The following is a 20,659-nucleotide window of genomic DNA, read 5'->3' as shown; positions in this document are numbered from 1 at the left end:
TAAAATGGTGTTGGTTGAGTACGGGGGCCTGAAGGCCAAAATCGGCTGGCGGCACGGCCCCGTTGCCGGCCAGCCCTTCCAAAAACCCCTCTGGTAGGGTTGCTCCTGAAGACACTGCGCATTGAGGATTGCGCCTTATTAAGGGAGGTGAACACGTTGACATGTTTGTTTAATTCCTTGAGGAATGGTTCACCGAAAAGTTTCCCTTGTGCCTGGGGCCCAATCTCTTTTGTGCCAAGGTCTGCCAATTTACCGTTAATACGGAATAACGCTGCTTTTCGTCTCTCCGAAGAGAGCGTAACATTGGCCTTTCCGATGAAACAAAAACAACGTTGTGCCCATTCACGAATGTCATGTGCCCATTCCCTGAAGTCCTCGGTGGATAAGGAATCGGCTTTGGCGTAGGCATCATCCGCCAGATACATAATGCGAGCCAGGGGGCCTACGGAATCCAGTAGGTTATCTTGGGCGCCCCATAGGCCTTTCTCTACCCCCCGTCGAGGGTCTCTGCCACTGCGCATCATAAAGGTCGTCATAACTTTGTCAAATTCTGGGGTCTGAGCGACCTTATCCGGCAGGGAAGGGCGTGGGCATTCAGACCTGAGTCGGTTGCGGACCTCTTTCTCCAGAGGTTTGCGGAGCCACAGGTGCATGAACCTGGAAAGGTGTTCCGGAGGCGACCATTCACCCGATCTGGGGTGTCGTATGTTGCGAGGATCGAACATCCCCTGACCTGAGGGGTCCATAATGGTGTCTGAGTCAAGAGGAGGTTCTGTGAGTTTTAGGTACGTCAGGAGCCGAAGCTCGGGCCTTGGAGAGTGCCTTCTCCACAGAGGCAGCGACAGCTGCGTTATTCATAGCCTGGAAGTCTACAGGGACATTCTGGGAATTCTCCATGATAAGGGTCGGCTGGTATGTCACTGAAAGGCACAGTAATAAACGGGCACCCAGGTCTTGAGAACAGGCATATGGTCAGTTTTAATAGTATGGGAACAAAGCCCATTAGGGTAAAGTAGTGAACTTATAAACTGGGGCTCACCCAGTTAGAGAGAACTGCAACAGCTAGTCTCCCAATAAGCAGCGTATTAATAGTGGGGGCTCACCCCGGTCGCACAGGGTTGAAACCCTTAAGTGCAGGTCACAATAATAAACAGGCAGCAGCACTGACCTGACTGACCCAGCCACATGAGGCACAGAGAGAACTGAATAGTAGTCTGAGATAGGCACAGGGGTGAAAACCACTAATGAGGGAGTAACAGCTAATTAGTACAGTCACACTGAATCCCCAATGAGATGTTATGAGGTAAAATTAAGATCGCTGCGAAATCCCGGGATGTCCGCAATCCAAAATGGAGGCCACGAGTGTAGGCCGTAAGCCGGGGACTAAATTTTTTGGGGCCAGCCGTGATTTGGAAGCGGGCCGGCACGAAAACGGCGGGAAAACGGCCGCGAAAATGAGGGAGCCAGGAGGCACTCCAGGCTAGAGGGGGACCTGAGGAACCCGAGGTAAATGATAATAATACGATATAGTAAGAAATAAATGCACAAGAAGTAATATAGCTCCAGGGGTGCAAAAAGTCTGACCTGTCTGCTGATGGAGCAGTAAAGAAAGAGGAAGTGTACAGGCAGCATTACCCTTATATACTATGCGGCGGAGTGATCTACTTGTTACTCTTTACATTTTTTTTCTTTACTGCTGTGGAGTTAGTAAAGAGAGTTAATGCAAAATAGGAAGCCTCCTGTCATGTTTTAAAATTGGAGAGAGGTCCCATAGCAGAGAATCTGGCTTCATGTCAGCAGAGAATCAGTCTTTATGTCATAGCAGAGAATCAGGCTTCACGTCACCCACCACTGGAACAGTCCATTGTCAGATATTTAGGCCCCAGCACCCAGGCAGAGGATAGAGGTCCCACAGCAGAGAATCAGGCTTCATGTCAGCAGAGAATCAGTCTTCAATTCATGTCATAGCAGAGAATCAGGCTTCACGTCACCCACCACTGGAACAGTCCATTGTCAGATATTTAGGCCCAGGCACCCAGGCAGAGGAGAGAGGTCCCATAGCAGAGAATCTGGCTTCATGTCAGCAGAGAATCAGTCTTCATGTCATAGCAGAGAATCAGGCTTCACGTCACCCACCACTGGAACAGTCCATTGTCAGATATTTAGGCCCCAGCACCCAGGCAGAGGAGAGAGGTCCCATAGCAGAGAATCTGGCTTCATGTCAGCAGAGAATCAGTCTTCATGTCATAGCAGAGAATCAGGCTTCACGTCACCCACCACTGGAACAGTCCATTGTCAGATATTTAGGCCCAGGCACCCAGGCAGAGGAGAGAGGTCCCTTAACATAGAATTGCATGACTTTCCTATTTTATGACGTAAAGTCATGATTTTATTAAAGACACGAAGGCGAGTATTGCATAACTCCTTCTTTACTGAAAATCCACAGCATAAAAAATTAAGGACAACCCCAAACAACCCCTCCCAATAGATAGTCCATAAATAGGCCCTCCTCTGTCATCTCTTCCTCTTTCTTTGATGTGAACCACACTCGAATACTGGACCGAACGTCTTGGAGCGGAAACTACAACCGGAAACCATGAATCGAGAAACTGGAACCAGAGCTCAACCGGAGCATCGGCCAACTGGCATCAAGAACTTCCTGGAAACCTTACTAGGTATGTATCGGGAATCAACCTACGGAAAGAAAAACAGGATAATACGAGGTAATTCTCAGAATCTAAAATTTCATCCAAGCATGTGGAAGACTAAGCGTCAATTATAAATAACAAATAATACAATCATCTGGTCATCAGCTATAAATAACATATAAGCATAACAAGAAGGGAGGGAAAAAAGTAGGGTGGGCAATACTCGCCTCCGTGTCTTTAATAAAATCATGACTTTACGTCATAAAATAGGAAAATCATGCAATTTTATAACAAGACACGGAGGCTTCGTATTGCAAGTTTAAAGCGACAAAATCACAGCAGAAAAAGCATGTGGAGGTGGCCTGAAATAAAATTCCCTAAACGTTGAAGCTCTAGACCAATCAGCTAAACGCAGAACATCCTCCAGACGGGCTCCTGCAACGGTCATGGAGGTAGCCGAAGCTTCCCTAACCGAATGAGCTGTGAATACCGACGTATCAACTCCAGCTTGAGAAAGAATCCACTTAACCCAACGGGATAAGGTGACACTAGCAACCGGGAGAAACGGTCTGCGGAAGGAAATGAACAATTGCGGGGCAGAAGGAATACGTAAGGAAGCCGTGCGGTCTAAGTACTCTTTCAAACATTGCACCGGGCAAAGAGCTTGGTTATCAGGAAAAGCCGGGTAGGATACCGACCGAATATTAGTCTTTGTGCGGCGAGATATATTAAAGGAGACACCACTTGGAGTAAAAGACAGAGCATCGAAATCCAAGGCTCGCACATCTGAAACCCTTTTGCAGGAGATCAAACACAGCAGGGTGACCAGCTTCGCCGAAAGTTGGCGTAGAGTCAAAGAAGAATTGAGGGGCCAACCAGAGAAAGATTGAAGAACCAACGTAACATCCCAGGAACTAGTGAAACGGGGTCTAGGAGGACGAGATAACCGTGATCCCTTCAGAAGCCGACACACCAAAGGGTGTTGACCCGCCGTGCAACCCGCAAATCCTTGGTGGCGAGAAAATATGGCTGAACGGAAAAGGTTAATGGACCTATAAGCCTTACCCTCTTCATAAAGAGACGACAAAAACTCGAGCATGTCAGTCACAGGAGCCGAAAAGGGATCCAGACCCCGCCCCACTCACCAGTCAGACCAACGTTTCCAGGCTGACTGATAAGCGCGTCGGGTGCCGGGGGCCCACGCGCTCTCCAGAAGGGTACGAGCCGTTCCCGATAAGCCTGTGAGGCCCCAACGTTCCCTGAAACTCTGCACACAAGGAGACGAAAAGAGCCGTCCGTCACCAGCGGATGAAGCTGGTCCAGAGGTCCGCGAAGGAGATCTGGAAACGATGGAAGAAGACGGGGGTCCTCCACTAGAAGTTCCAGGAGTTGAGGGAACCATGAATGGGCTTGCCAAAAGGGAACTATCAGCACCAAGTCCGCCAGCTGACGACGAACCTGTGATAGCACCCGTGGGATGAGCGCAAATGGGGGAAAGGCGTAAGCCATTTGACCCGACCAATCCTGTAGAAGGGCGTCCACAGCCACTGACAGGGGGTCCGGTCTCCAACTGTAGAAGCGCAGGAGTTGGGCGTTCCAACGTGAGGCAAAGAGGTCCATAGAGAGAGAGGCCCCCACACCGACATGATGGAGGAGAATACCGCTGGATCTAATCCCCAATCGCTGAAGTCCGATGAGTGACGAGAACTCCAATCCGCGAAAGTATTGTGTAGTCCTGGGATATATTCCGCGACCACCGTGAAGCCTTTGTCTAGGCAAAAGGACCAAAATTCTTTCGCCAGATGGGTTAGGATCGATGAATGGGTGCCCCCCATGGCATTGACATAACGCACGGCCGACACGTTGTCCATCCTGAGTCTGATACATGTCGAGATCCTGTCGTTGGTGAAGCTGCGGATGGCGAAGGATCCCGCCAACAGTTCCAGAGCGTTTATATGGAGATGAGATTCGTTGGCTGACCAGGGTCCTTTCGGTGGAACCCCCATTGCAGTATGCACCCCAGCCGAGGAGATTTGGAGTCGAGGTTGGAGGTTGGAGATCCACCACATGAGTTCGTCCCTCGTCTCGTGATCCAGGGTCACTACGTCCGCATAGGATGCTCCCGCTTGCAGGTGGGCGATCTTGAGTCGTTGCAACGCTCGATAATGAAGAGGTGCTGGAAAAATCGCCTGGATAGAAAAGGATAGAAGACCGATAATGCGTGCCAGATGACGCAGTGAAATCTGATGAAGTTTCAGAGTGTGACGTAGTTCCTTGCGTATGGACCTGATTTTGGGGCCTGGGAGGCATAGGGTCTGATCGCTGGAGTTCACCACAAAACCCAGAAATTCCATCGACCTGGAAGGTTGTAGACAGGACTTTTCGGTGTTGATGACGAACCCAAGACCTGTAATAAGAGATATCGCCGATTGCACGTGAGTTAAAAGCTCCAATGGGTATTGAGCCATGAAGAGGATATCGTCCAGGTAAATCACAAGACGAATACCCTGACTGCGAAGCCAAGCCTCCACTGGTCTCATCAATTTGGTGAAACACCAAGGGGCTGATGAGAGGCCAAACGGAAGGCACGTGAATTGCCAGAGGAGGTCGTGCCAGCGAAATTGGAGGAGCAGTCTGGACTGAGGAGACACAGAAACCGTCAGATAGGCATCTTTCAGGTCCAACTTCACCATCCAGTCCCCTGGAAGTAGAAGGTCCATGAGTAAATGAATCCCTTCCATTTTGAAATGGCGGTAACATACAAATCTGTTCAGATTCCGTAAATTTATTACTGGTCGGAATTGGCCTCCCTTCTTTTCCACCAAAAACAGATTGCTGACAAGCCGAACGGAGTGGGGAGGATCTCTCTCTATTGCTCCTTTGTCCAAAAGGGAACGGAGCTCTTGGTCCATGCAAGACCGGGCCGATTCTGATAGGATTAGTGGATGAGGATCTGGGAGTGACAGATGAGAAACCACCAGATCTATTCAAAATCCCTGGACCGTGGCTAGCACCCACGGATCGGAGGTAACCCGGTTCCAAGCGGGTTAAAAATGTTGGAGTCTGCCCCCGATACAAGGGTTGGAAGAAAACCATAGGTTATGAGGACTTACCAAGTGGACGTCTTGATCCAAGGTTGCCTCTGAATCCTCTGAAGCGATACGCCTGACCCCTGGATGGGAAGAAGGAGGACTGTTGTCTCTGATCTTGGAACGATGGTCGTTGATTATAGGGACCTCGAGCGTTTCCACGCGTCTGGAAATGGACACGGCCGGACAGTCGGCCCCTGAAACTGCCGGCCCTATTAGAGACACGCCCGTGGAACACCCTACGCATGGAGCTCTGAGCTTTATCAAGCGCAGTAAAAGCTCCCACAAATTTACCTAAGTCCTTAATAAAGCTATCGCCAAAAAGGAGCCCCTGAGCCTCCTTACCCGTCTCCGTTAGAGCCATGTTAGAGAGTTTGGGCTCAATCTTCATGAGCAGCGCTTTCCTTCGTTCAATGGAGAGCGAGGAATTAACGTTCCCTATTAAACAAATGGCGCGTTGCGCCCAGCCACTGAGTTCTTCTAGGTTTATGGCCGTACCCTCAGTTCTGGCAGTTTCAGCCAATTCAAATATTTTTGTCAGGGGTCCTAGACTGTCTAAGAGCTTGTCTTGACAAGCCCGAAGAGCGGAGTCTAGGCCTTTGCGGGGATTAAATCCTGATTTTGAAAGGAACTGGATCATCTTTGGATCCACATTAGGCGTCTCACACACCTTATTCGGGACTAAGGGACGGGGGCATTCAGCCTTTAATTTATTTCGGGTTTCTTTGGAAAGAGGTTTCCTCACCCTATTCTCCAGATATTGGGCCACATGTGGAATGGGCAACAATTCGGCCGACCTTGGATGGTGGAGGTTGTCTGGATCAAACAGGGGTTCGCCCTGTGGATCAATAAGGGAACTAGATCCCAGAGTATTAGCATCCGGACCCGCGCTAGAAGGGGGATGAAGCAGTGGGAAAAACCCTTCTAATTCGTCAGCCACCCGGACCCCTTCAAGGTCTATATCAGAGGTATAATGATCCTCACTCAAAACCTCCTCATCAGACTCAATTTCAGAGTCAGAACTGAGTTCGGGACGAGCCCGAGCAGACTTCCAGGGGCGCGCTTTTTCCGCCTGGCGCGGGCAGGCTGTCTTACGTGACCTATGCACGCTGTCTTTTGATGGAGCTAAGCCATCATTGCAATCAATTCTGGAGGTAACCGGGGTAGTAGTAACAGACAGGGTGGTGACAGGGTTTTGCGCTCTAAGCGCCTGGGAGATAGACTGAGAAATAATAGAAGAAACATTGCCCATGGCATTAGCAATTGCTGTAGAGATAGATTGTTGGAAATCTACAACATGGGGCTCAGTATGGGCGAGATTTGATCCTGCAGGGAGCAGGGCAGAGCTAGTGGTGGGGCCCACTAGAGCAGAGGGAACAGAAGGAATATAGCTGGGCAGGGACATGATAGAGGAGTTAGTCACTCCTGAGGAGAGCAGAATAACAATAAGGTAAGAGGAAACCTAACGATGGTCAGGGCAGGCAGGAGCAGGCACCGATGTCCGAACGTGCGGTGAGATGGCGCCGTCGGAACAAGGAAGAAGGTGAAGGGGGAGGAAGCCGACACGCCCCTCTACACCCAAGCAAGAAACAGGGGCACTAAGATGGCGGCCGAGATGACCAGTAATACAAGTGAGTAGTAAGATGGCGCCCGAGAATCTCGTTCTCCGTGCACCCCGCCCCCCCCCCTGCGACTGCCGCCGAAGTCCCGCGAGTCGTGAGACTTCGGGCGACAAGAAGCGCGAACGGCTAGCCGAATAGGAAAGGAATGGCGCCTGAAAAGTAAGTAGAGAAGGGGGGGGAACGGAACGGAGAGTACGATATACAGGGCCTATTTATGGACTATCTATTGGGAGGGGTTGTTTGGGGGTGTCCTTGATTTTTTATGTTAATTCTTTGCTGCTGTGGATTTTCAGTAAAGAAGGAGTTATGAATTACGAAGCCTCCGTGTCTTGTTATAAAATCTGGCTTCATGTCAGCGACTCAGCAGAAAATCAGTCTTCATGTCATAGCAGCGAATCAGGCTTCTTGTCACCCACCACTGGAACAGGCCACTGTCAGATATTTTTAGGCCCCGGCACCCAGACAGAGGAGAGGTTCATTCAACTTTGGGTTGCCCCGCAATATAATGGTAAAATGAAAATAAAAATAGGATTGAATGAGGAAGTGCCCTGGAGTACAATAATATATGGTTAAGGGGAGGTAGTTAATGTCTAATCTGCACAAGGGATGGACAGGTCCTGTGGGATCCATGCCTGGTTCATTTTATGAACGTCAACTTGTCCACATTGGCTGTTAGACAGGCGGCTGCGTTTGTCTGTAATGACGCCCCCTGCCGTGCTGAATACAGGTTCAGACAAAACGCTGGCCGCCGGGCAGGCCAGCACCTCCAAGGCATAAAAGGCTAGCTCTGGCCACGTGGACAATTTGGAGACCCAGAAGTTAAATGGGTCCGAACCATCAGGTCAGTACGTGGAGGGGTGTGCACAGGTACTGTTCCACCATGTTAGTGAAATGTTGCCTCCTGCTAACACGTTCCGTATCAGGTGGTGGTGCAGTTAGCTGTGGCGTGGTGACAAAACTTTTCCACATCTCTGCCATGCTAACCCTGCCCTCAGAGAAACTGTCCGTGACACAGCTGCGTTGGCGACCTCTTGCTCCTCCTCTGCCTTCGCCTTGGGCTTCCACTGGTTCCCCTGTGACATTTGGGAATGCTCTCAGTAGCGCGTCTACCAACGTGCGCTTGTACTCGCGCATCTTCCTATCACGCTCCAGTGTAGGAAGTAAGGTGGGCACATTGTCTTTGTACCAGGGATCCAGCAGGGTGGCAACCCAGTAGTCCGCACACGTTAAAATGTGGGCAACTCTGCTGTCATTGCGCAGGCACTGCAGCATGTAGTCGCTCATGTGTGCCAGGCTGCCCAGAGGTAAGGACAAGCTGTCCTCTGTGGGAGGGTATCGTCATCGTCCTGTGTTTCCCCCCAGCCACGCACCAGTGATGGGCCCGAGCTGCTTTGGGTTGCCACCCCGCTGTGAACATGCTTCATCCTCATCCTCCTCCACCTCCTCCTCATCCTCGTCCTCCTCGTCCTCCAGTAGTGGGCCCTGTCTGGCACATTTGTACCTGGCCTCTGCTGTTGCAAAAAACCTCCCTCTGAGTCACTTCGAAGATGACTGGCCTGAAAGTGCTAAAAATGACCCCTCTTCCTCCTCTTCCTCCTGGTCCACCTCCTCTTCCTCATCGCCCTAAGTGTTTTCTCAAGGAGACATAGAAGTGGTATTGTAACGCTGATAACGGCGTCATCGCCACTGCCCATGTTGGTGGAGTACTCGAAACAGCGCAACAGGGCACACAGGTCTCGCATGGAGGCCCAGTCATTGGTGGTGAAGTGGGTCTGATCCACAGTGCGACTGACCCGTGCGTGCTGCAGCTGAAACTCCACTATGGCCTGCTGCTGCTCGCACAGTCTGTCCAGCATATGGAAGGTGGAGTTCCACCTGGTGGGCACGTCGCATATGAGGCGGTGAGCGGGAAGGCCGAAGTTACGCTGTAGCGCAGACAGGCGAGCAGCGGCAGGGTGTGAACAACGGAAGCGCGAACAGACGGCCCGCACTTTATGCAGCAGCTCTGACATGTCGGGGTAGTTGCGAATGAACTTCTGCACCACCAAATTCAGCACATGCGCCAGGCAAGGGATGTGCGTCAAACCGGCTAGTCCCAGAGCTGCAACGAGATTTCGCCCATTATCGCACACCACCAGGCCGGGCTTGAGGCTCACCGGCAGCAACCACTCGTCGGTCTGTTGTTCTATACCCCGCCACAACTCCTGTGCGGTGTGGGGCCTGTCCCCCAAACATATGAGTTTCAGAATGGCCTGCTGACGTTTACCCCGGGCTGTGCTGAAGTTGGTGCTGAAGGTGTGTGGCTGACTGTATGAGCAGGTGGAAGAAGAGGAGGAGGAAGCTGAGTAGGAGGAGGAGGAGACAGGAGGCAAAGAATGTTGCCCTGCGATCCTTGGCGGCGGAAGGACGTGCGCCAAACAGCTCTCCGCCTGGGGCCCAGCCGCCACTACATTTACCCAGTGTGCAGTTAGGGAGATATAGCGTCCCTGGCCGTGCTTACTGGTCCACGTATCTGTGGTTAGGTAGACCTTGCCACAGATGGCGTTGCGCAGTGCACACTTGATTTTATCGGACACTTGTTTGTGCAGGGAAGGCACGGCTCTCTTGGAGAAGTAGTGGCGGCTGGGAACAACATACTGTGGGGACAGCAAGTGACATGAGCTGTTTGAAGCTGTGTGTGTCCACCAGCCTAAATGACAGCATTTCATAGGCCAGTAGTTTAGAATGCTGGCATTCAGGGCCAGGGATCGAGGGTGCTAGGTGGGAATTTACACTTTCTCTCAAATGTTTGTGAGATGGAGAGGCTTAACGCTGCCGTGTGACATGGTTGAGATGCTTGGTGACGCAGGTGGTGGTGTTGGTGGTACATCCCATGTTTGCTGGGCGGCAGGTGCCAACGTTCCTCCAGAGGCGGAGGAGAAGAGGCCGAGCGGCGGCAGCAGCAGCAGAAGATGCCGAGGCGGCGGCAGCAGCAGAAGAGGCCGAGACGGCAGCAGCAGAAGAGGCAGCAGGGGGAGTCTGATTGACTTCCTTGTTTTTAGGTGTTTACTCCACTGCAGTTCATGCTTTGCATGCAGGTGCCTGGTCAGGCAGGTTGTGCTAAGGTTCAGAACGTTAATGCCTCGCTTCAGGCTCTGATGGCACAGCGTGCAAACCACTCGGGTCTTGTCGTCAGCACATTGTTTGAAGAAGTGCCATGCCAGGGAACTCCTTGAAGCTGCCTTTGGGGTGCTCGGTCCCAGATGGCGGCGGTCAGTAGCAGGCCGGAGTCTCTTGGCGCGGGTGTTCTGATTTTGCCACTGCTCCCTCTTTTGCTACGCTGTTGGCTCGGTCTCACCACTGCCTCTTCCTCCGAACTGTGAAAGTCAGTGGCACGACCTTCATTCCATGTGGGGTCTAGGACCTCATCGTCCCCTGCATCGTCTTCCACCAGTCTTGATCCCTGACCTCCTGTTCAGTCTGCACACTGCAGAAAGACGCAGCAGTTGGCACCTGTGTTTCGTCATCATCAGAGACGTGCTGAGGTGGTATTCCCATGTCCTCATCATCAGGAAAAATAAGTGGTTGTGCGTTAGTGCATTCTTTCTCTTCCACCCCTGGGGAAGGGCTAGGTGGATGCCCTTGGAAACCCTGGCAGCAGAGTCTTCAAACAGCATAAAAAACTGCTGCATAACTTGAGGCTCAGACAGTTTCCCTGATATGCATGGGGGTGATGTGACAGACCGATGGCTTGGTTTTCATGCGCCATCTGTGCGCTTTCTGCAGAAGTCTGGGTGGGAGATAATGTGAACGTGCTGGATCCACTGTCGGCCACCCAATTGACTAATGCCTGTACCTGCTCAGGCCTACCATCCTTAGAACGGCATTGGGCCCCCACCAAATATCGCTGTAAATTCTGCTGGCTACTGGGACCTGAGGTAGTTGGTTCACTAGGACGTGTGCTGTGGCAGAACGGCCACGTTCTCTACCCAGCACCAGAGGGTCCACTACACCACCACGACCATGTCCACGTCCGCGTCCGCGTCCCTTATTAGATGTTTTCCTCATTGTTCCCGTTCACCACAATTTTGAGAATGGCAAATTTGGGAACGCTTTTTCAACCCAGAAAAAAAGTGTGCTTTTACGGTCACTACAAATAACTTGACCAGCTAAAACAGTGCAGATTTGGTTGAATAGAGATGTGAGACCTGTTTTTTTTTTGCGCTGTGTGACAGGTATAGGTTTAATCACAGAATCACACTTCTATCAGCACGCTAGCGTGTGTCTTAGGTTTTTCTGAATGACACTATCAATACCTTCAATGTAAGATTTTCTTTTTTGGGATAGATTTCAAGTAGGCCTCAAATACCAGAAACTAGTTATTTTGAGAATGGCAAAATTTGGAATGCTTTTTCAACCCAGAACAAAAAGTGTGCTTTTACGGTCACTACAAATAACTTGACCAGCTAAAACAGTGCAGATTTGGTTGAATAGAGATGTGAGACCTGTTTTTTTTTTGCGCTGTGTGACAGGTATAGGTTTAATCACAGAATCACACTTCTATCAGCACGCTAGCGTGTGTCTTAGGTTTTTCTGAATGACACTATCAATACCTTCAATGTAAGATTTTCTTTTTGGGATAGATTTCAAGTAGGCCTCAAATACCAGAAACTAGTTATTTTGAGAATGGCAAATTTGGAATGCTTTTTCAACCCAGAAAAAAAAGTCTGCTTTTACGGTCAATACAAATAACTTGACCAGCTAAAACAGTACAGATTTGGTTGAATAGAAATGTCAGGTCTATTTTTTAGGCGCTGGGTGACAGGCTCAACTTGCCCCTGATGTAATATATGGCCAAAAAATATTCACACTGTTGATGGTTAAATGCACTTGGGTGACAGGCTCAGCCTGCACCAGATGTATTATATGGCCAAAAAATAATCAGACTGTTGATGGTTAAATGCACTTGGGTGACACAGGCTCAGCCTGCACCAGATGTAGTATATGGCCAAAAAATAATCAGACTGTTGATGGTTAAATGCACTTGGGTGACACAGGCTCAGCCTGCAGCTGATGTAGGATATAGCACAAAATAACCACACTATCGATGGTTAAATACACTTGGGTGACACAGGCTCAGCCTGCAGCTGATGTAGTATATGGCCAAAAAATAATCAGACTGTTGATGGTTAAATGCACTTGGGTGACACAGGCTCAGCCTGCAGCTGATGTAGTATATGGCCAAAAAATAACCAGACTGTTGATGGTTAAATGCACTTCGGTGACACAGGCTCAGCCTGCAGCTGATGTAGGATATAGCACAAAATAACCACACTATCGATGGTTAAATACACTTGGTGATAGCTCGTGCTGGCGCACCACAAGTCACAAAATGGCCGCCGATCACCCCAGAAAAAAAGTGATCTAAAAACGCTCTGGGCAGCCTCAAAAAAGTGAGCAAGTCAATAATAGCACTTCAATGATCCACAGCTGCAGATCGATCACAGAATGAAGTCTTTTGGAGGAGTTAATCTGCCTAATCTCGCCCTAACGTCGCAGCTGCAACCTCTCCCTATACTGATCATAGCAGAGTGACGTGCGGCGCTACGTGACTCCAGCTTAAATAGAGGCTGGGTCACATGGTGCACTGGCCAATCACAGCCATGCCAATAGTAGGCATGGCTGTGATGGCCTCTTGGGCCAAGTAGTATGACGCTTGTTGATTGGCTGCTTTGCAGCCTTTCAAAAAGCGCCAAGAAAGCGCCGAACACCGAACCCGAACCCGGACTTTTACGAAAATGTTCGGGTTCGGGTCCGTGTCACGGACACCCCAAAATTCGGTACGAACCCGAACTATACAGTTCGGGTTCGCTCATCCCTAGTCATCATCAGAGATGTGCTGAGGTGGTATTCCCATGTCCTCATCATCAGGAAACATAAGTGGTTGTGCGGTAGTGCATTCTATCTCTTCCACCGCTGGGGAAGGGCTAGGTGGATGCCCTTGGGAAACCCTGCCAGCAGAGTCTTCAAACAGCATAAGAGACTGCTGCATAACTTGAGGCTCAGACAGTTTCCCTGGTATGCATGGGGGTGATGTGACAGACTGATGGGCTTGGTTTTCATGCACCATCTGTGCACTTTCTGCAGAAGGACTGGGTGGGAGATAATGTGAACGTGCTGGATCCACTGTCGGCCACCCAATTGACTAATGCCTGTACCTGCTCAGGCCTTACCATCCTTAGAACGGCAATTGGACCCCACAAATATCCCTGTAAATCTGGCGGCTACTGGGACCTGAGGTAGTTGGTACACTAGGACGTGTGGCTGTGGCAGAACGGCCACGTCCTCTCCCAGTACCAGAGGGTCCACTAACACCACCACGACCATGTCCGCGTCCCTTACTAGATGTTTTCCTCATTGTACCGTTCACCACAATAAGAAAAATATTATTTGGCCCAATGTATTGAATTCAAATTCAGGCCTTTTTTTACAGACACCTAACACTATCTGGCTATCTATTTAGGTACCGTATTACACTAATACAGGCAAAGCAGTAATGACAGATTTAGCTGAATATAAATTTGAGGCCTATTATTTAGGCGCTGGGTGACAGGTATACGTTTACGGACAGAATTAGACTTGGACATGCACAGTAGCGTGTGTGTTAAGTTATTGAGAATGACCCTATCAGCACCTTCAATCTAATATACCCTTTTAGGGATAGATTTAAATAACCACACTATTGATGGTTAAATGGACTTGGTGGCAGCTTGCAGCTGATGTAGGATATAGCAAAAAAATAACCACACTATTGATGGTTAAATGGACTTGGTGGCAGCTTGTGCTGGCGCACCACAAGCCACAAAATGGCCGCCGATCACCCCAGAAAAAAGTGACTGAAAAACGCTCTGGGCAGCCTAAAAACAGTGAGCAATTGAATGGAAGCAGTTCAATGATCCACAGCTGGAGATCGATCACTGAATGAAGTCTTTTGGAGGAGTTAATCACTGCCTAATCTCGCCCTACGTCGCAGCTGCAACCTCTCCCTACACTTGTATCAGCAGAGTGACGTGCAGCGCTACGTGACCCAAGCTTATATAGAGGCTGGGTCACATGCTGCACTGGCCAATCACAGCCATGCCAATAGTAGGCATGGCTGTGATGGCCCTCTTGGGGCAAGTAGTATGACGCTTGTTGATTGGCTGCTTTGCAGCCTTTCAAAAAGCGCCAAGAAAGCGCCGAACACCGAACCCGAACCCGGACTTTTACGAAAATGTTCGGGTTCGGGTCCGTGTCACGGACACCCCAAAATTCGGGTTCGGGTTCGCTCATCCCTGCTCTTAACAGATTGTAGCAGGGTAGAAGAGTTTTGTAACACAACTCTGGGGTGTTACAATATGATGTGTCTATTGTGTCACCAGACAGATGGTATGTAGACAAACAAGTCAGCCATTGTCATTTCTTCTCCTTCCAAAATTGTTCTGCCCCCAACGCAACCTGCTAGGCTTGGCCTCTCCTTTTCTGCATGCATTCTTCCTCTCTAGGTCTTAAAGAGCCAGCACATGCACCCTAATTCACCCCAGCCTATGGCTGCCACCTTAGGGTACTTCCCCTATGGTAGGGTGATGGAGAAAAGGTTTTCTAGCTTGGTAGTTCCATGTAAATATGTCTCATATTTCCATCTTTTACATTTCTACCATTCCTAAGTTTACTGTTAAGCATATTTTAATGTGTCAATACCAGTGTGTAGTTTGGTCACAGTCAGTGAATGTCCAATTTCTCTGGTCGGGGCGGGGCAAATAGAGAGGAGGGACTTGCAGAGGCTAAGGAGTCCACAATGACATACTGTATCACAGTGATAAAAGTGGTGAGGAGGATGAGTATGATGTTGGGAGGAGGACGTGACATAAGAGGAGGAGTGCAGAGGCTGCAGTGGCCGCAATACAGAGTTTAGGCAATTTTTGACCAGAAACTTCCAAGAAACTGGCAGGGTCAGATCTAAGTCTACTGTGGTCAGCTCGGGAACTGGTGATGCAGCTGGTACTGTGGACACAGGCTCAAAATGTGTCAGACCTAGGCTAGGCTCAGCTCCTGGTAGCTCCTGAGAAGACAGATCGTGTAAGACTGTAAGGAAAATCTGGAGGACAGAGGGGCCTGGAGAGACAGAGGAGACAGATCAGTCTAAACAGCTGTGTAGCGGACATAGTGTCTGGAGGGTGCCATTTACTAAATCTGGATTTTAGGTATTTTCTCACAGATTATTTGACCTATTTTGTATCTAGAAGTAAAATACAAACTCTTACTTTTTTATGATTAGTAACTTAAAGTTTAGTAATTGCAAACTAATTCCCAGAAGTTTCCTCCTCTGTACGTTGGAACCCAGGAGGACCCATGAGGTAATGGCACTAACTTTGTACAGAGTTGTTTCCCACATCTGTTGCCTTCTAGGTGTAGATATATATATAACCAGTCATGTGCTGATCACCACAAAAGATACTAAAGTATTTTCAAGAAGACAAAGATTTGACAAGAACATGGAACCATCTGATGTAAGTTCATAATCATTGTGTGTTGTTATTCGATTATTATTACTTTGTGTATTTCTCATATTCACTAGCATTCTACAATATGATAGAAACGTAAAAGGTAAAGTCAATTATTATTCACTTGGAGACTGAAGACAGATTATATGCTTGTCTGAACAGAGGCATTCATTTTTCTTTAAATGCTTGAAGAAATGGGAAGGGTTGGATTGCTAAGGTTGTTTTATATGGGTCAAGAATAGTGGAATCTTTGGGGGAAGGAGCACATCTAGGAATCCTGTGTAAATGTGCAGCCGATCTCCCAAAATGCGAATTTGTCAGGTATCACATCTTTGTGGCACCAAAAATCTTCATTTCTCAGAAACCCAGAACAAAATTGCTCAATGTAGACAGGAATCTGATGCCAGCAATCAGTGAATCTGTATGGCGACGTGGGGATTGCTCGTTCCCATACAGAGAGTATAGCTGCAGGTAAATTCCCTTCTACCTTCCACTTATCAAATGAAAATTATCAGGGATAAAATTGTGCATTCCAATAATTGTCTTGTCACTTGGCCTTTTCAATGTGCCTTTAGATGATATGAAGAGCACAGAGGAGATGAATTGAAGAAGAAATGTGTAATGTTCTGGGGTCAGAAGAACCTCAGAACTTATCACAGGAGGTGTATCTAAAAAAGATTAACAGATCCAGAGTACTGTAGGTCAAAAGGAATGCTTTATTAACCACCTCAGCCCCCAGTGCTTAAACACCCTGAAAGACCAGGCCACTTTTTACACTTCTGACCTACACTACTTTCACCGTTTATTGCTCGGTCATGCAACTTACCACCCAAATGAATTTTACCTCCTTTTCTTCTCACTAATAGAGCATTCATTTGGTGGTATTTCATTGCTGCTGACATTTTTACTTTTTTTGTTATTAATTCGAAATGTAACGATTTTTTTTGCAAAAAAATGACATTTTTCACTTTCAGTTGTAAATTTTGCAAAAAAAAAACGACATCCATATAGAAATTTTGCTCTAAAATTTATAGTTCTACATGTCTCTGATAAAAAAAAAAATTTTGGCTAAAAAAAAAATGGTTTGGGTAAAAGTTATAGCGTTTACAAACTATGGTACAAAAATGTGAATTCCGCTTTTTGAAGCAGCTCTGACTTTCTGAGCACCTGTCATGTTTCCTGAGGTTCTACAATGGCCAGACAGTACAAACACCCCACAAATGACCCCAATTCTGAAAGTACACACCCTAAGGTATTCGCTGATGGGCATAGTGAATTCATAGAACGTTTTTATTTTTTGTCACAAGTTAGCGGAAAATGATGATTTTTTTTTTTTTTTTTTTTTTCTTACAAAGTCTCATATTCCACTAACTTGTGACAAAAAATAAAAACTTCCATGAACTCACTATGCCCATCAGCGATACCTTGGTGTCTCTTATTTCCAAAATTGGGTCACTTGTGGGGTAGTATACTGCCCTGGCATTCTAGGGGCCCAAATGTGTGGTAGTGTAGGTAAATGACCTGTGAAATCCGAAAGGTGCTCTTTGGAATGTGGGCCCCTTTGCCCACCTAGGCTGCAAAAAAGTGTCACACATCTGGTATCTCTGTATTCAGGAGAAGTTGAGGGAATGTGTTTTGGGGTGTCTTTTTTACATATACCCATGCTGGGTGAGATAAATTCTTGGTCACATGCCAACTTTGTATAAAAAAAATGGGAAAAGTTGTCTTTTGCCAAGATATTTCTCTCACCCAGCATGGGTATATGTAAAAATACACCCCAAAACACATTCCCCAACTTCTCCCGATTACGGAGAGTACCAGATGTGTGAACATTTTTTGCAGCCGAGGTGGGCAAAGGGGCCCATATTCAAAAGAGCACCTTTCGGATTTGACAGGTCATTTTTTTCAGAATTTGATTTCAAACCTCCTTACCACACATTTGGGCCCCTAGAATGCCAGGGCAGTAAAACTTACCCCACAAGTGACCCCATTTTGGAAAGAAGAGACCCCAAGGTATTCGCTGATGGGCATAGTGAGTTCATGGAAGTTTTTATTTTTTGTCACAAGTTAGTGGAATATGAGACTTTGTATGAAAAAAAAAAAAAAAAAAAAATAAGCATTTTCCACTAACCTTGTGACAAAAATAAAAAATCTAGGAACTCGCCATGCCCCTCACGGAATACCTTGGGGTGTCTTCTTTCCAAAATGGGGGTCACTTGTGGGGTAGTTATACTGCCTGGCATTTTACAGGGGCCCTAATGTGTGGTAAGTAGGTAAATGACCTGTGAAATCCTAAAGGTGCTCTTTGGATATGGGCCCCTTTGCCACCTAGGCTGCTAAAAAGTGTCACACATGTGGTATCGCCGTATTCAGGAGAAGTTGGGGAATGTGTTTTGGGGTGTCATTTTACATATACCCATGCTGGGTGAGAGAAATATCTTGGCAAAAGACAACTTTTCCCCATTTTTTATACAAAGTTGGCATTTGACCAAGATATTTCTCTCACCCAGCATGGGTATATGTAAATGACACCCCAAAACACATTCCCAACTTCTCCTGAGTACGGCGATACCAGAAGTGTGACACTTTTTTGCAGCCTAGATGCGCAAAGGTGCCCAAATTCCTTTTAGGAGGGCATTTTTTAGACATTTGGATACCAGACTTCTTCTCACGCTTTGGGGCCCCTAGAATGCCAGGGCAGTATAAATACCCCACATGTGACCCCATTTTGGAAAGAAGACACCCCAAGGTATTCAATGAGGGGCATGGCGAGTTCATAGAAATTTTTTTTTTTTGGCACAAGTTAGCGGAAATTGATATTTTTAATTTTTTTCTCACAAAGTCTCCCGTTCCGCTAACTTGGGACAAAAATTTCAATCTTTCATGGACTCAATATGCCCCTCACGGAATACCTGGGGGTGTCTTCTTTCCGAAATGGGGTCACATGTGGGGTATTTATACTGCCCTGGCATTCTAGGGGCCCTAAAGCGTGAGAAGAAGTCTGGAATATAAATGTCTAAAAAATTTTACGCATTTGGATTCCGTGAGGGGTATGGTGAGTTCATGTGAGATTAAATTTTTTGACACAAGTTAGTGGAATATGAGACTTTGTAAGAAAAAAAAAAAAAAATTCCGCTAACTTGGGCCAAAAAAATATCTGAATGGAGCCTTACAGAGGGGTGATCAATGACAGGGGGGTGATCAATGACAGGGGGGTGATCAATGACAGGGGGGTGATCAATGACAGGGGGGTGATCAATGACAGGGGGGTGATCAGGGAGTCTATATGGGGTGATAACCACAGTCATTGATCATGCCCGTGTAAGGCTTCATTCAGACGTCCGGATGCGTTTTGCGTATCCGATCCATCTATCAGTGCATCCGTAAAAATCATGCGGACATCTGAATGGAGCTTTACAGGGGGGTGATCAATGACAGGGGGGTAATCAATGACAGGGGGGTAATCAATGACAGGGGGGTAATCAATGACAGGGGGGTGATCAGGGAGTCTATATGGGGTGATCACCACAGTCATTGATCATGCCCCTGTAAGGCTTCATTCAGACGACCGGATGCGTTTTGCGGATCCGATCCATGTATCAGTGCATCCGTAAAAATCATGCGGACATCTGAATGGAGCTTTACAGGGGGGTGATCAGGGAGTCTATATGGGGTGATCACCACAGTCATTGATCATGCCCCTGTAAGGCTTCATTCAGACGTCCGGATGCGTTTTGCGGATCCGATCCATGTATCAGTGCATCCGTAAAAATCATGCGGACATCTGAATGGAGCTTTACAGGGGGGTGATCAGGGAGTCTATATGGGGTGATCACCACAGTCATTGATCATGCCCCTGTAAGGCTTCATTCAGACGTCCGGATGCGTTTTGCGGATCCGATCCATCTATCAGTGCATCCGTAAAAATCATGCGGACATCTGAATGGAGCTTTACAGGGGGGTAATCAATGACAGGGGGGTAATCAATGACAGGGGGGTGATCAGGGAGTCTATATGGGGTGATCACCACAGTCATTGATCATGCCCCTGTAAGGCTTCATTCAGACGTCCGGATGCGTTTTGCGGATCCGATCCATCTATCAGTGGATCCGTAAAAATCATGCGGACGTCTGAATGGAGCTTTACAGGGGGCTGATCAATGACAGGGGGGTAATCAATGACAGGGGGGTGATCAGGGAGTCTATATGGGGTGATCAGGGGTGATCAGGGGCTAATAAGGGGTTAATAAGTGACGGGGGGGGGGGTGTAGTGTAGTGTAGTGGTGCTTGGTGCTACTTTACTGAGCTACCTGTGTCCTCTGGTGGTCGATCCAAACAAAGGGGACCACCAGAGGACCAGGTAGCAGGTATATTAGACGCTGTTATCAAAACAGCGTCTAATATACCTGTTAGGGGTTAAAAAAAACACATCTCCAGCCTGCCAGCGAACGATCGCCGCTGGCAGGCTGGAGATCCACTCTCTTACCTTCCGTTCCTGTGAGCGCGCGCGCCTGTGTGCGCGCGTTCACAGGAAGTCTCGCGTCTCGCGAGATGACGCGTATATGCGTGACTGTGCGCAGCGCTGCCACCTCCGGAACGCGATCCTGCGTTAGGCGGTCCGGAGGTGGTTAAACAAATGACCAGGACCAAACAACCAGAATAATCCTGGACAAACAGGTAGGACCCAGTGGCAGATATAGAACCACTGGGCCAAGTAACCGGTTTGATTTAGGGCCAAACCCTAAGGGCGTTATTTTGGTGCTCCCTCGCTGCAGGGGA

The sequence above is a fragment of the Bufo bufo genome, chromosome 1 (assembly GCF_905171765.1).
Source record: "Bufo bufo chromosome 1, aBufBuf1.1, whole genome shotgun sequence".
NCBI lineage: Eukaryota > Metazoa > Chordata > Amphibia > Anura > Bufonidae > Bufo > Bufo bufo.
Note: the sequence above shows the minus strand (reverse complement) of the source record.